Below are 17578 nucleotides of genomic sequence, written 5' to 3' on the forward strand. Positions count from 1 at the left end.
ATAATAATAATACTAATATGAAATAAGCTATATTTTATTATTTATTTACAGTAAATCCTAACAACAATCGCCATAATAGCCCATGCACTGGAAAATATTTATTTTCTCTTCTAGTTTATTATCGAATTCTTTAATATTTTATATCATTAATTTTTCACTATCGCTGACAATGAGAGGTGGTTACTTATTTTGAATAAAGCAAATTAATGGTAATCGAGATCTAGATATTCGGCATTTAAGTGTAATAAGAGGACTGCTATACAAGATCCGTAAATTCCTATCCCCTCATACTTCCTCATTATCCGTTCTTATCTATCCGACAGATTATTTCAAATAAATCACAACAGCGCTTATTCATTCCTATTCCGTCAGTGTGCTGGTGTACCTCAGGGTAGTATCCTTGGTCCTATCCTTTATACAGTTTTCACAGCTGACACCCCAACCCATCCTAACACTATCCTCACCATGTATACCGATGACACATGTCTACTGTCAGTGAACAATGATCCTTACATTGTATCCCAAACCCTCAAATCCCACATCACCACCCTGGAAGAATGGTTCCAAAACTGGAGGATTAAAATTAATTCCAATAAATCCCACCAAATCACATTTACCCTTCGTCGTAAACCCATGACTTCTTGCCCAACAGTATCCTTTAATAATACCTCTCTTATTCCTGTCGAAAAGATCCGTTACTTAGGACTACATCTGGACAAACGACTGACATGGAATCCTCATACAAGACTAAAAAGACTAGAAACTGCTCGTCGATTCCAACTATTACAACATTTACTAGACAAATTGCCAATCCATTGCAAAAGACTGAAGTACATGACTATTATAAGGTCTATCTGGACATTCGGAGTTGAGCTTTGGGGCTCCACTAAACCATCAAATTCCTTCCGAATTTAATCCTTACAGTCCAAAATCCTTAATGCTTCTTTGTCACAAATCAAGTCATCCATCAGGACCTCAATGTTCCATATGTTGCCGATTTGGCCATAACTAGATACCATTCCTTCCATGATAAACTTCCCAACCACCCAAATCCACTTTTTTCTAATCTGGCTTCTTCTTCATTACCTAATAATCCTCCTAGGCGTCTGAAAAGAAGATGGCCTCGAGATCTTCTTCTCTAGAAATGTTATTGAAGTTCTATCAATGGGTAGATTCTCCTCATGTTTGTATCATGTCACTATGTCACCTACAGCAAATTTACTTGTTGTATATATTTTTATACAGTTGTAAATAACTATAAACATATTATTAAAAAAAAAGTGTAAGATGTACCTTAAAAATTATGTACAAAAAACGGGGAGGGCCGCTCCACCGAGGGATAAGATGGGTTAAGATGACTTCAGGCTGCAGAGCCCGAAGCCCTTCCCTCGGCGAGGACGTCGACCAAGGGAACAGTACTTTGCCACCTCCCGGGTCTTGGTGGAGGGGCGACCTCTCTGAACAGCACTTTAGAATATGCATTCAGCCCATCAAAAACCTGATGTGCCTGCGGCCTATGAACTCCGGCACAGAGGGGAGCTGGTGCTCATCATGGATAGCACTGTCCCTTGCTCTTTGGAGTGAACTTCCTCGGACTATTCGCCAAAGGAGGGAATTCTGGAACTCCGCAGCTTTTTCAGTGTGGTCTTGGAGTTTAAAATATTAAGTTGAAAGACTGTTTAAAAAAACATATATATACATATCGAGAAGGAAAAAAAAAATATTACTTAATGAAAAAAAAAATTCTCTATGGTAGGCACGAGTAATAAACTTAATTTGTGCAAAGCAAAAATGCTCACTTAGTACTTGTTTGCTTAATGGTAAAGAAGATATTATCAATGCCATCATATGTTGCACCTCATTTATCAAGCAATCTTGCAAGATAAAGGAACAACTGTAAATATAAATAATTAGTTATACCTCTACAACTAAGTTCAAAGTGGTATATTTGTTAATTTTTTTTATTATATTTATTTTTAGGAATTCACTTACTCCTTATATCTACTTCTTTATTCTTTTAATATATCGGGCTCCTTGCCCATTATCATATGCTAACAATCAAACAATTTTATATTGCACCTTAATGCATTTTTTTTAAACATACAAAAATTTAATATTTAACTATATATACATTAATTTCACTCATTTTTGATCATTTGAAAATTTGAAATGATTCTTGACATTGAGCCCAAATTTCTTAGTAATTATTCTTATTTTTTCCATTGCTTTATTAATTTATTAAGGAACAACTGTTGTTTGAAGTATAATATTATTTTAGAGGCACGGATTTGTTTCCAAATAATACTAATAATCTAAATATGACCATATTCCATCTACGTTCAAAATAACTCGAAAATAGATAAAGAGAAGCAATTAAATTTAGGATTAAGAAGTTGATCTTACTTACTATGGAAAATGTATCACTGATTGTTCCTCATCTAATAAAAATAAAAAGGAATTACAAATGGCCACTTAATTTTTGTTTAAATATAATTTATCATAACATTAAAGAATGGTTAATTACTATCAGAGATGTCAACCATTAGCTATAGTTGACACTAATAGCTAAAATTTCCATATATACGACCTTTATTCATGAATGAACCATTAATAATATTGTATCCATAGCAATTTGAGCTATTAGTTTCAACTATAGCTAGTTTTTCCCTAACACTAATTACAGTTCATTAACGTTTTTATATATGTGTCCCATTCAGGAACACGAAACGTTAACAAATTTAATGCATAACAAAATAAAATCGTACCCGGAAATTTTCAGATTTATGTCACATAAAGTATCTCGAAAGTCTATTCAAATCCGAGCTCACGCAAAGAACACACTCGCCTTTTCATACGGACTCAGTTCATTACAATCCTGTAAAAGAGGTCCGACTTCGCTTTATATCACTGCCGGCCTTTTGAGCATTCTTTTGTAAGATGTTCAAAATTTTAAGGACTCGAAATGTTTAAATGATGAATGACTAAGCAACGGTCTTCACGTAAATGAATATGAAAAATATCCTAGTAAAATATATATATATTTTTTAAGTAGAATGTGTTGAGATCATTAAGACCCGATTTAGTAGTAAACTCTAGATTAAAATATAAATACTTATAACACATTAATTAATTTTTCTGGTCGATATCTCAAAAATGTTTCAAGTATCTCGATTATCTAGAAATTAATAATTATTTTATTATTATTTACCTGTATAATTGTGATAATATAAGAAAGCGAAAAATAATACTGTATAACTGTTGAAAAATCTACCAAAAATAGTTTTAATTATAATTTTTTATAAAACAAAGAAATATTGTTTCAATTATATTGATCAATAAGAATTTGGGGCTAAAAAGAAAGGACGAGTATTAAAAAATGTAACGTAAAGTTAGTAATTCATACAATAGTATTGTACATTATAGTGTATATAAAGGATTTTTAGCAGTGTATTATGGATAGATGAATGATAATAAAATAATAATTTGCAGAGTAATTTTGAGATACCGTCCATATAAAAATTCCGTTTTTCAGTATCCAATCAACTAGAGCCTGATTTATTATAGTCATATAAATTCCCGAAGTGACTAATGAAATCACAATACTAAGGAAGATAGTACACTAAAGAAATTGTTATTTACAGAGAGAGAATGTGGCCCACACTACTTCCACCCCCCCAACAACCCCAAGTCGAGAGAAAGGTCAAGAGCACACTTTATGACCAGGGCAAGGGAGTTCGTCTGCATTTAAAGTCGATACCGATCCCGTCACGTTTAGTCGAAACATATTTCCAACTCAGCGTCATAATTGCTAAACCAAGAAGAAATTCAAGTTTGCTTAGCTTCAATATTATTGATAACAATGCTAAGATTTTTTGTCTTTTAATTTGCAATGATTGAATTGCGTTTTTCATATAAAGCGTCTAACTGCAAATCTCACTACTCCATTTTTTTTTCAGGAAACAGGTAATTGGTATATTATTGTTTTTCACGTCAAAGATTTAATAATAAAAATCAGTTTTTTGTTTTGTTTTAGTTTGAAATAAAAGTGATTTTTTTTTCAATTAAATAGAAGGTTTTTCATGTTTTCTATAAAATGTTCTAAGATAGCGAATGCTACTTTGCAGCTAGACGCAACGTACGAAAGGTACAGGAAAAAATATCAGAATTTCGTATTACAAAAGTGTTTATTTTAAAAGTTTATTTTTTCTAATTGATAATACAAACTTTTAAGCTAACCTAGATCCTCACGATAATAATATACTTCCCAGAAAATCAATATCAGTGGATCACTTGACTTGCCCCTTCAAAAGCTGTAGGTATTACAAAGCATTACTAATAGTAGTAGCGGGTCTGCAGTAATGTAAAATGAAGGGGCGAATGTTAAATAACGTTAGCAGGAAGGGACTATTGACGCTGTTGTGAGACTTAAAATTACTTTTTTTGGTGGCTTTAAATTTGTATTACTTTTCTATATCTTCTTGAATTTTTAAAATATTTATTTGAGTTTAAGTTTTGAAATCTATTGTATTATTTAGTAGTTGTAAATTACATTAAATAAATAAATTTAAAAAAAATATTAAAAAAGTTTTGAAATGAGCATATTTTACGACTTAACGCCTCAAATGATTTAATAATTAGTATTAATATTTAATGATTATTATAATTATATTTTTTTGATATTGCCATAAATATATTTGTTATATTTTTTTATGTGAATAAAAGAAATTTTATTCTCAGATTTTTGAAAATCGTTTCACTTTTACCACTCAAATCTTCTCATTTATTAAATTTTTATGTAAAGTGAAGAAATTAAAGTAAAAACAAAACAAATTTGAATTGATCATAAAGAGTATGAAATAAGAAAATCGGTTAAATGAATTAACCTACACTTTAAGCCGGAAATCTTTCCTGATAGGTAAACTATCCAGTCCTCATAGTGTTCAATCGGAAAAACACAAACCAAATAATTTACAGCAGAATGACATAAAATAGCTATCATTTATAATAATATTATTTAACTATAAATTTTGACTAATTATTTTTTCAATTTTTCACATTTTTAAAAATATTTTTCTATTTGATCCTGTACATAGATTCATTCCCCTTCTTATTTCTTTTTTCTACTTATCGGGTTTCAATTTTCTGGATATGAATATACAAACTCAAAACCTTTTTCCTGGTCTGCATTAATTAATTCACAAAGAACTTTCTCTTTAAAGGTTGGTACAAGCTTTTTCAATTTTTTCTTTCCTTCAACGGGTAATTAAAGTAATTACAGTAGCAGTATTTTTTTTATAATATCGTTACACGATTTTTTTTTAAATCTAATTTTTATTAAACGAACTTGAAATTTTAACAGCAATACTGGAATATTTAACCAAGGGAATTAATACAGCATCTGTTCCTGTAAAAAAATGTTAATTACATCAAAGAACATTTTATTGCTTTAATTAATTAGTTTACGTTCTTTATTAGTTAACGTTAGGAGGATGACCACTGGGTGCTATCTCCCTCATGCCATGCCTGGATGGAACATCTCATTTCGTAAAGTACATTTACAGGTGCAAATAAAAAAAAATTAATTAGTTCAACTGACGTTTCGATATATCCTGTTTTTGATTTTAGTCTCTACATTAATTTATAAGCTCTTGTGTAATATCATACATTCAAACAAAATTTTTTTCGATGTAATACATTTTTCTTAAGGTGTCCTTTTACATGTTTGACTAAATAATGGCACACGCCTAGATTATTTCAATACGTAAAATGGACTCTCCATTTACGTATTACACTATTACGAGATAACTAGTAACTAAAATAATAGAATAAAGGAATGTTATATGTAGCTAAAATAATAGAATAAAGGAAGATTATATATAACTAAAAGAATGTTCTTTACCAGAAGAAGTTTATTTGAAATACTAAGGAATCAAATTCAATTCTTTAGATAAAAGCGTTAAGAAGTTACATTAGTGAACATTTTATAATAAAATACCTAATATATATGCATTACATATTAGGAACATATAATTATAAAAAAATATGGGACATTATTTAAAAGGTTAATGAATGTCGAAAAAAACTTCATTCTATTGAATTCTGAACACTCTATTCGATTCATACACTTTCGTTCAGAAGATCTAAATAAGCCATAAACTACAGTCCAAAATGATATCCACAAACAGAACATCCGACACATAAATATATTTTTAATCCAAAATTTTCTATTCTTTTTCGACAAAAACAAAATTCAACACTTCCGTTATCAGAAAGACTCTCCTCGGCTATCACTTTTCTCAAAACGATAAGAATTGACAAATCCGAAAACAATCATCCACCATGGACCTTCCAACGTCCTAAACCTGTTCTATAACTGTTCAAATACTCGAAAAATAATACCGAACCAGTTGAATATAAAGCCCACTTTTCTCGTCTACTTCATAAAATGTCCGAATCCTTTATAATCTATACAGACGGATCAAAATCAGACCAATCAGCAGCATCATCCTTTGTAACAAATGACTCAACGTTCAAAATTAAACTCCATAAACTATGCAACATATTCACTGCCGAACTAATTGCAATAGAAGCAGCACTTCACTTCTGTTTATCTTTGAACCACACCAACATTACAATAATCACAGATTCACTAAGCTCGATAAAAGCTTTAGATTGTATGTATCCAGAACATCCGAGAATGTCCTGCATCCATTTTCACTTAAAAGCTCTACACAACATGGGTATGTCAGTAACATTTCTATGGGTTCCAAGCCATGTAGGAATCGCAGGGAATGAACTGGCCGATCACGCTGCAAGAGAAGCACTCGCGCTTCCGGGACGAGGTAAAGCAATCTTAACTCCGTCAGAGATATGCAGGCCTCTTGTAAAGGAAGTCAAAGATCAATGGCAATCTATGTGGAACGAAAGCCCAATGAGCAAATTAAAAATTATTAAAAAGGATGTCAAGCCCTGGGGTACCTCCAGTCGCAAATGCCGTAGAGAGGAAGTTGTACTGACTAGGCTGAGAATAGGTCACACGAGGCTCACCCACTCCTATCTTATTTCAAAAGAAACGCCTCCGAACTGCCAGTATTGCAATAAAAATCTAACAATAAGCCATGATTTCCAAAGATGCCCATATTTTACACCACACTTCAATAGCTTAGGACTAAACCAAGATATCTCAAAAACCTCTGGAGAGAATGATAAGGCAATAGAATTGGTGTTTCAGTTTTTGAAATCACAAAATTTACTGACAAAAATATAACTTGATCAGAAGGAAAAAAAAAATAATCAAATTAAAAAATAAATAAAATTTAACGAATATTAGCAAAATTAAATAATATATAAATGGTGTTGATGACCAATGAAGTTTGGTGCCACTAAACAAACAAACTTCATTCTATTAGGAATGTATTTTTGTATAATAAATTGACAAATTTATGTACCTAAATAAAAAATAATAATTTTATGTATATTGAAACAGGAAAATTATCTAATAAAGGTAAGAAAGACATGTATAAAAAGATTTACAATTTACACTGACAGACAGAAGTGAAAAGAAAAATGGCCGAAAGAAATAAGGAGTTAAGGGTGATTTATAAGGAGTCATAGCGGTTTGAATGGGAACAGGCCCAAATCCATAACATTAAATAAGACGAATAGCCGCAAATCAAAGCCGAAGGATCTGGCTTCGGGATGAGATATTTCAGTTTGGCCATTTATCTGGGGGACTTGAAAGGACTTAAACTTTTTGTTCTTCTCCTATTGAGTTATGTAGAAATATTATTTCTTTAGAGAGAAAAATAAAAAGCAACTAAACTTTATTGCCAATTAGAGTCTAACAGAGAATAAGGTACACATTTTTTTTCAAGTGAGATATTTTCTATAAGAGTTTTTATGGAGAAATAGATTTTTTCGCAAGATCTTTTTATGTAGAGCTCGGCGGGTAGTTAATGAAAAATTTCAACATTTGTTGAAAAAAAGTGTATTTCCGTTTATGTCAAAGAAAAAATAGACAGATTATTTCTAAAATTATGGAGTTTTCTTAAACAGAATATTCTTAAGAAAATACTGACTTTTTTCCAAATCTAATCTAGAAAATTCAAACTTGCTTTTGAAATTGAAACGGACATTAACACATTCCTCATAAATTAAACCAAAAAGGCTAAGAAAACTGCAAAATTTTCGATCAAAGATAGTTCGATTGATACCTAAAGATCTTCTATACGAGTCTGAAGCGGTCTCTAGAAGCTCAGTATTATTATTATTGGCTACCAAATCGAAACCTTGTACAATATGTTGAATATTTCATTATCTGTGGATATTATAAGTAGGTGCAAGACTATCTACCATAAGAGGGAGATATCTAACGTCTATCTTCTACGAGCTTTCACTAGACAATATAAAAAATATACTAATTGATTCCATACATATAAGGGGATCAGAGCGAAACGAACTCAACAATTTTTTTTTTACAAATTTTAAATTAATAAATGACACAGCAATATTAATTGTAAAAGGAATGTGAATAACAGCACCCTTTAACATCTAAATATGTCGAGTCTGTAAGCCCATATGTCAAACAATCGGCCGATAAATATACGCTAAAAGTTAAATGTACTAAAATAACTATTATTATAATTAGTGGCGTGGCATTCATGAGGTGAATTTCATAGCTTGGGTTCCCACGCCTATTTTAGTGAGTGCCACCCTTTGGCTAACGGACCTCACAAATGCCCGAGAGGAGGTTGTGAGTGAGTATTGTATAACTATACGCTTGAAAAATCCCGGATCGGGCCGGGGACTCGAACTCGCTACCTTTGGGAAGGCAGACAGGCGCTTTACCACGCAACACCGTCACCCCCTAAAATAACTAATGATAAATAATTAAATAAAAAAATAATAGTAGATATACCCATCTATACTGATGGGTCAAAATACCTAGATTATGCTGGTTGTTGGGTAGTTCTACCTGAGGATACCATCCGCTACAGTCTCCCTCCCGCTGTCTCAGTGTTTTCATCCGAGCTAAATGCTATCTAATTATCTTTAATGCTAACGCACGATATAAATAACAACTCTACTGCGACCGAGTACTCCTACTCGAGTATTTCTACTCGATCATCAAGGTAATTCAAAATTTCTATTTTTTCGCTCAAAAAACCCATTTTTTTTCAATAACAAAGAAGATGCAAAAACCCATGCAATGTCCGTCCCGCAGGTATAACAGGGAATGAACTGGCAGACACAGCTGTCAAAGAAGCATGCACCTTACTTCCAGTGTCCAATAGTAACACAGCGCTGTATGACTAATAAATCAGTCCTGAGCCAACAAAAGCAAGAAAGCATGGCGTTGTTATTGGTCAAAGGTCCTTGAAACGAAAAAAATGAAGAAACTTCTAGATGATACTCAATATTCGGAAATTGTTGAGAAAAACAATCATAATTCGACTCAGGATCGGACATACCAGTTTAACCCACAAGCACTTGTAGGGAATTATCCACTGTGATGTTATAGCTGTAAGTATATCTTGGCCACGGAGCATAACTTGCTGGACTCAAGGTCAAGAACATAGTTTGGTCTCCGGGTACAACACTAAGCCTTACTGCTAGAAATTTGAAAGAAGCTGTATAAGTTTCTAAAGGATAACAAACTATATCGGCAGATAGAACTATATAATATCGATAATGGCAACTCTAACCTTGTCGTTGATTACGGTACCGAAAAATCAAGCAAATGAATAATTTTAAAAAATAATGGAATTATTCGAACCAAACAAATAAAAAGTAATTTAATTTTACCTAATTAAGCTACTAATTAAACTAGGTGATCGGGACATATAATAATAATTTATATTAATACGGTCTGCTTCCATTTAAGTCAATATAGCACCTTTAATAATCACCCATCACGGAATAACTTCGTTACGGAATAAAGGAGCTACATGGCACACCTTGTTCAACAAGAGAGGAAACTCGTTAAGGAAGTAATAATGGTCTCTAATACAGACCTAATGGACTTTTCCAAAGAAAATCGCCTTTCTTGCCAAATACATCTCGAGGAAACTTTGGCAAGAGAAAAAAATTGTTAGATAAGGTCACAGTATGGCCGAGTTTAGAGCCCCGTCGGGGAGAGGTTTGGTTCTGATTTAACATTCCTATCCTTTGTAAGCTGACTTCCTTCTGTACAGAAATCATTACTTCATGTGTCTTGATAGTTTAATGAATACTTTATTCAACATTAATTACTAGTTTTACATTTTACGTTAGTTGGTTCGATTTAATTAGTTTTTTAAATTACTCTACTTATCGTTATTAATAAATTTCGTATAATGTAATTGTAATATATTATAATTATAATATATAATTATTTCTGGTGTTACAATGAAAAATACTTCTCATAAGTAATTGTTTTAAAATATCAATCTATTTAAAAAACAATATGCCAACACAAATTATGTTTGATCTTGTTATACTTTAACATTTATTTTATTTTTTAATAGAAGATGATCAGGAATCACACACCTCAGTACCCCTGTTTATTTTGTATATTGTATTTTCTTCATTATACTATATTTATTATATTCATTCTTTTAACTTTAGTTCTTTTGTGTATTCTATCCGTGTATATTTATAAACTGTTTTTTCTTCCCACTATTATGTATATTATCTTTTAATGTTTGCCTATTTTTAATATTTTTTAAAAACTTTTCTATACTTTAAATTTTTTTCAAATGTAACGTACTTTATCGGTCAATCCCTACTACTTCTCTATAACATCCTATAAACAGTTCACTTTTGCTCTGACTTGGGAGTCTCAAAGGTACGTTTTCTGTCTTGTTCATTATCCTCCTTTATTCTTGATTTTACTCTTATCCCTCTTTTTCCATCTTTTATTTTGTACTGTATTTTATATTTCTTCTTTTTATCTGTTATTATTTCCGTTTTCATTAATTGTCTATAACCTTTTATTATTCTTATTTTTACGTTTCATTGTGCATATTTTTAATTTACCTTGTTCATTTATGTGATTGTATTTTTTTTTAGCCTTGATGAAATCCAGCAAGGTGGGGCGAAACTTTGGCTCAATATAAACAGTTTAATTATTATTAAGTTTTTTCTTACCGCACCCAGACCATCTTTTTTTTATTGTAATTTTGTATTTCTTACACCTGTAAGAATTTAACAAAAAAAAGAACCAAAATATAATTAGTTAGAAAATCATTACTTTATTATTTTGAATACTGAAATTGTATAATGGACTAAGAAAAAAAATAATAAAAATACCACTTGCTCAAATTTTTTATGATTCTGTTGTTTTATGATTGTGGTTTATGATTCTGGATAGGTAGAATCCAAAAACACACCAGATATTATATTATTTGTTATTTGTTATGATATAATAAAATAAATAACAGAAATAATAATCAATTGCATAATGACTTGCAATGTATTTGTTGTTATTCTGTTCATGGGAGATAATGTATAATAATTTATAAAAAGATTAGAATCATCCTATTTCCTTATGATTTTTTTCTTGTCAAATTATAGAATATATAAAACATTATCACCTATAAATTAAATTGTAGGCCTGCCTCCACATTGAGGAAAATCAAAAAAATAAAGCAGACATTAAACTAAAGTTGCTGGAATATGTAATCGAAGGCAAAACGAAGTAACTGGATTTTGTTTCATAAAAATGAGTAACACAGGATTCTGATTGATTTGTGAATGGAAAAGGCACAGTGATGAAATCGAAAAATAAAGAAAAAGAGCTTAATCGGCGTAAAATCACATCTAAATAAAAAGTATAAAGTGTAAAGAATATGCGATCCCAAAGTAAACTTTTATCCCAGAACAGCAGGGAAAAAGTGAGATACCTCATTTTTCCTCTGCAGTCTCCAATTATGTATGTTAATCCTTTCAAAGCAATCAAGTGCCATTTAAATGTTAAAAACCCATAACATAAAATTTTATTTAAAAGATTATTTATCCTTAGAAATTAATTTGAATATTTTTGTTTTAATAAAGGCTTTCTATCTTTTCTCGTAGGTAATAAAAATGTTTAATACAAAAAATTAAATAATACTGGTATCTCACAATGATTGAAAAAAAAGAATGCAAAGCATTGTTTCACCTCATCTGAATTTCATCAGTGCTTTTCAATCTTTCATCGACTCCAAGAAACAAAAATCCACTAAACAATCCCGGACCATTCTCAAATCATCTATACAATAACAATGGCACAGCTAATTTTTGTTTATAAGAAATATAATTTTAAATAAGAGGTTTAAGGACATAGGACTGCTATACAAGATCCGTAAAGCTTATTCATCCCTCATTTCTTATTCTTCTGGTGTACCTCAGGGTGGTATCCTTGGTCCTATCCTTTATACAGTTTTTGCAGCTGACATTGCAACCCATCCTAACACTATCTTCACCACGTATGCCGATGACATACGTCTATTATCAGTGAATAATGATCCTAAACTTTTCCATATTAGCCTAAACCCTCAAATCCCACATCGCTACCCTGAATAATGGTGTGAAAGCTGGAGAATTAAAATAAATCCCACCAAATCACATTTACATGTACATACGTGTACTCCATCGTAAACCCAAAACCTCTTGCCCCACAATATCCTTTAGTAATACCACACTTCCTGTCGAACAGATCCATTACCTAGGATTACATATAGACAAATAACTGGAATCATCATTCAAGATGGAAAAAACAGAAAACCTCTCTTCGAGGACTAATACTAAACTTACTAGAAAAATGGCCTATGCTTCCAACTAATTGTAACCAAAGACTTACTTATATTCTGTATAAAAATATATACAACAAGTAAATTTGCTGTAGGTGACATAGTGACAAGATACAAACATGTGGAGAATCTACCCATTGAAAGAACTCCAATAACATTTTTAGAGGAGAACATCTCAAGGCCATCTTCTTTTCAGACGAGAGTATTATTAGGTAATGAAGGAGAAGCCAGGTTAGAAACAAGTGGATTTGGGTGGTTGGGAAGTTTATCATGGAAGGAATGGTATCTGGTTCTGGCCAAATCGGCAACATATGAGACATTGAGGTCCTGATGGTTGACTTGATTCGTGACAAAATAAGGAGCATTAAGGATTTTACGAAGGATTTTGGACTGTAGGGATTTGATTCGGGAGGAATTTGATGGTTTAGTTGAGCCCCAAAGCTCAACTTCGTATGTCTAGATATGCCTTATAATAGTCATGTAGATCAGTATTTTGTAACGGATTGGCTGTTTAGACCGTTTTTCTAGTAAATGTTGTAATAGTCAGGATCGACGAGCAGTCTCCTTTCTTTTCAGTCTTGTATGAGAATTCCATGTCAGTCGTTTGTCCAGATGTAGTCCTAAGTAACGGATCTGTTCGACAGGAATAAGTAGGGTATTATTAAAGTATACTGTGGGGTATGAGTTCAAGGGTTTACAACGAAGGGTAAATGTGATCTGGTGGGATTTATTTTAATCCTCCAGTTTTGGCATTATTATTTCAGGGTGATTTACTAGAAATAATCTGTCGGAGAGATAAGAAGGGACAATGAGGAAGTACGAAGGGGGTAGAATTTTACGCATGTTGTATAACAGTCCTGGGTGCCAGATTCGATCAAAAGCCTGTTCTACATCAAGAAAAACTCCCGAACAGTATATTCCGCACTCCAATGAAGACGAGACATCAACCACATGATGGCATTGCTGCATAATGGAGTTGGATGTACGGAATCGAACTTGTGGTTTGGGATTATGTGGTTGGAATCAAGGATGGGGTACAAGCGTTTTCCAAGGGTTTTCCCCATGATACGTAACAGTTTTGAGGTTTGGGAATCATTTTGATTATGGATAATTTCCATGGGTCAGGAAAATATGTGGATCTCAGTACAGCATTGTAGATGTAGGTGAGGAATAGAGCAGATTTTCGAGGAAGATGTTTTAGAATATGGGATGTAATTAGGTCATAACTGGGAGCTTTGCGAGTAAGTAACTTATGAACGATGTTGGATATTTCTGAAGGATGAAATGCTTTGGGAGGAAGGGTCATTTGGGGGCTTAGGAACGAAGCTCGAATGTAAGAAAAGGATAACTGGATTGTGCTCTGAGGAAAGGTCATCTATAGATTCGACAATGGTCTGGGAACAGGAAATTTGGGAGGTGATAAATATACCTAGGATATCAGGACGTTTTTGATAGATATAGGCCAATAAGTAGGGCTCATGGGGTAGGGGGTAGAGGGGTAGAATAACTATTGGAGGTAGTAACTCGGGAAAGGATATTGGATGTACGACATCCCCATCGTTGATGTTTGGCATTATAGTCTCCTCCAGCAATGAAGGACCCGAAGGCTCGGAATAAAGAGTAAAGGTGGTTGTAGGAAAGGGAAGTACCCGGGAGGCAGTATACAGCTGGTAATGTTAAGTGGAAAGGACGAGTTGAAATGATTACAGAGGTTGCTTGGATAGCGTCAGTTGGAGTGGAAGGAATGAGGGAATGGAGGAAAGATTTATGAATAAGAATGCAAGACCCGGCGTGTGAAGTGTTGTCTGGGTGGTCTGATCTGTAAGTAATGTACTCACGAATGTAGAAATGTGACCGTTGAGTAAAGTGAGTTTCTGTCAACAGGGCAATATCTATGTGTTTGTTGTGGAGAAATATATCAAGTTCGTCACGGTGGTTATTTAGTCCATTAGCGTTCCACAAAAGGATAACTAGGGGCTTAGGGATTCTAGTGAGAAGGGTGATTAGCTATTTATAGTATTTTGGAGATCCAACAGGAAAGATAGAGTTTATATCAGTTGGACTGTAGTTGAGATGTGGATCAGGGGATGGGTAGTTTGTATGACTCGGAGTGCTGGGTGTTGGGTGAACCCGTCGTGAGCTATGGGGTTCTGGATCTGTTTTCAAAGGTATATGGGCTGGGTTGTTTACTAGAACAGTAGGTTGAGGAGCTGGATGTGGATGCTCAGGTGGTAATTTAACCTTTAAAGGTAGATGTTGGGAAGGAATAAGCGGATGAGGAGTTTGAGACGGAAAATGAGAGGTCTGGGGATAGGAATGGGATGCCTGAGGCGCCTGACGTCGAGACTGCTGGTTTTAATTCCTTCTTAAAATCCTTAATGCTCCATGTTTTATCAGAAATCAAGTCATTCAGCACCTAAATGTTCCCACCCAAACCCACTTGTTTCTAACCTAGCTTCTTCTTCATACACGATAATCTGGTCATACGGGATAATCATTTCCATGGTGTGGAAAAAACATGGTCTCGAAATCTATTCCTCAACAAATGTAATTGGAGTTATATCAATGAGTAGATTCTCCACAGATCTGTTTCAGATCATTGCACAACTAACATCAAATTTACTCACTGTGTAAATTGTTAATAGTAGTAGTAGTATATAGTTGTAAATAGCAATAAATTTGGTTTTTAAAAGAGTTATTAATGACTATTCTAAGTGTAATTGAGATTCTTATGTATAAATTGAATACTGCACAGTACATAATATGACATCCAGTTACAGTTGATTTGAGTTGAGTATCTAGCTTGATTTTCCCGGAACGAACAAAACATCAGAGGTAACATACCAGATCAAACATCAAAAGGACCGCCTGCATTACCACAGGAATTACTTCTCGTTGGTTGAATGGGCATTATTTTTATTATTTATAGTTGAGTTTTCTATGCATCTGTCACTCGTTCATCCACTTTAAATAGTGCATAAATGAAAAGACTAAATAAACACGAAGGTTCAATGTTGTTAAAAAGCCTTTTTGTTAATATTCTTCACAATATCTCGGTTTAAATCTATAAAATGTTATTTTCCTGCCTACGGCATTGTATCCCGGAGAGTGAAGTTTTTATTGATTCGTTTATTATCCAACCCAGTAACTTTAAACGCTCATTGCAGTCACCGTAAAGTCAGTAATCCAATCAAGCCACTGCTCCATAACTTCAATATGGTTGAGCGGTTTTTAGCCGTATCTATTCCATAAATTAATTAATTTTTTTCATAGAGTATTTCACTCAATTATAAAAGGCCGTAAAACATTTTAAACTTATTTACAAACAGAATTACATCAAATTATAAAAAATGTTTACTAATTATTAGATTTTATTATGGTCACTGATTTTTTAATTTTTAATAAAAATGAAAATTAATTTATGTAGAAACCTTTCAGAACACAGCTGTTGAATGTTCGCGATATTATAAAGAGAAAGGGGTAACAATTACTAAAATGACGCTAAAGCACATTGGGCAGAGGTATTTTATGAAATTTGAGTTAATTAAATTGCTACTCTCAATTTTTCTTATTTTGGTCTCTTGCTTACTAATGGTGATTTTTTTTTTAAGTTTGTAACAGGTTCCTTAAAAATTCCTAATGAAATTGATGAAGGTTTGTTTATTTCTATAATTATGTTATATAACTTTTATATTAGTCAAATTTGTATGTTGATGACTATAACATCTGCTACAATCACAACCTTGGGAAATAAGCAACAGTAATAAATGATCGAATTTTATACTTGATAATTTGGAACACGAAGATAAAGATAAAATAAAATTTTAAACAAATTTAGCTTAAAAAGTTAACGAGTAAATCTATTTAGAAAACTTTCTATTTTTAGTATTGTTTTTTATATTTTTTATGTAGTTTGTTTGTTTCGAAAAGCATTGTTTTCAATTAAAATCCTACTAATAAAGCAAAACATTTATGACCCAAATCATAATTGTTTTTCTTTATTGATAGATTTGTATTTATTTTTACATCATTTGTTGTCTTGAAATCAGGAGCCAACATAAATATTAAGATCCAAAATAATAAATACCGTTTATTACTTTTATGTTTTTCAATCCTCAAACTTCCAAATCCAAAGACAATTCATAGAATACTGTCTCAAGAGCTTCGGATGACGAAGCAAGGCGGTGTAAAACGGGGAAGGTTGTAGTTAGTATGTACAGACTAACTACAACTATAACCTATATATATGAGGATTTCTATCTGCGAGAAAATATGTGGATTGTTTATTACCAAGCATTTTTTGAAATCGTCTAATCATATTCCTACCACGTGATTCCCAAATTATGTACAATTTTTATGCTGAATTGCTATTTTTTGTTGCTACTTTTCAGGTTATTCACGCGATGTATGTTGATAATTTTTTTAAATAATATATATTCCACTGAATAGTATATATTATTAGTTACAAAATAATGGGTATAGATTCAATTTGCACCATACAGTTTTCGATTTAGCATTTCTCTTAATCTGAAAGCCATTCTGGCGGCATCACGGGAAGAGTTTTTTGAGAAATCATTCAAATTCACGTATTGTTAAAGTACAAGTTGCGATTAGATAGTTATAAAGATAACAGTGACCCGATGAGATGGCTGCGCTGGGATCTCTAGTGGCCATGCTCTACTCCTCATGCGAGAGGGATAGAGAGGACTCGGGGACGCTTAGGTCAAGATAGTAAATATTGTATATAATTTATTTTACTTAGTTTGATTATATTCATTTATTTTTTTGTTTAAATACATATGAAGATT

At 32.5% G+C, this 17578-nt stretch overlaps 1 protein-coding gene across 2 annotated transcripts in view; it reads right to left on the bottom strand.

The window, feature by feature from the left end:
• Positions 1 to 17578, bottom strand: part of LOC106688124 (uncharacterized) — a 79010-nt gene that overhangs the window by 53799 nt on the left and 7633 nt on the right. The gene's annotated exons all lie outside the window — the stretch shown is intronic.

The sequence above is a fragment of the Halyomorpha halys genome, unplaced genomic scaffold (genome assembly GCF_000696795.3).
Source record: "Halyomorpha halys isolate HHAL.00 unplaced genomic scaffold, Hhal_1.1 Scaffold1055.1, whole genome shotgun sequence".
In the NCBI taxonomy this organism is placed as follows: Eukaryota; Metazoa; Arthropoda; class Insecta; order Hemiptera; family Pentatomidae; genus Halyomorpha; species Halyomorpha halys.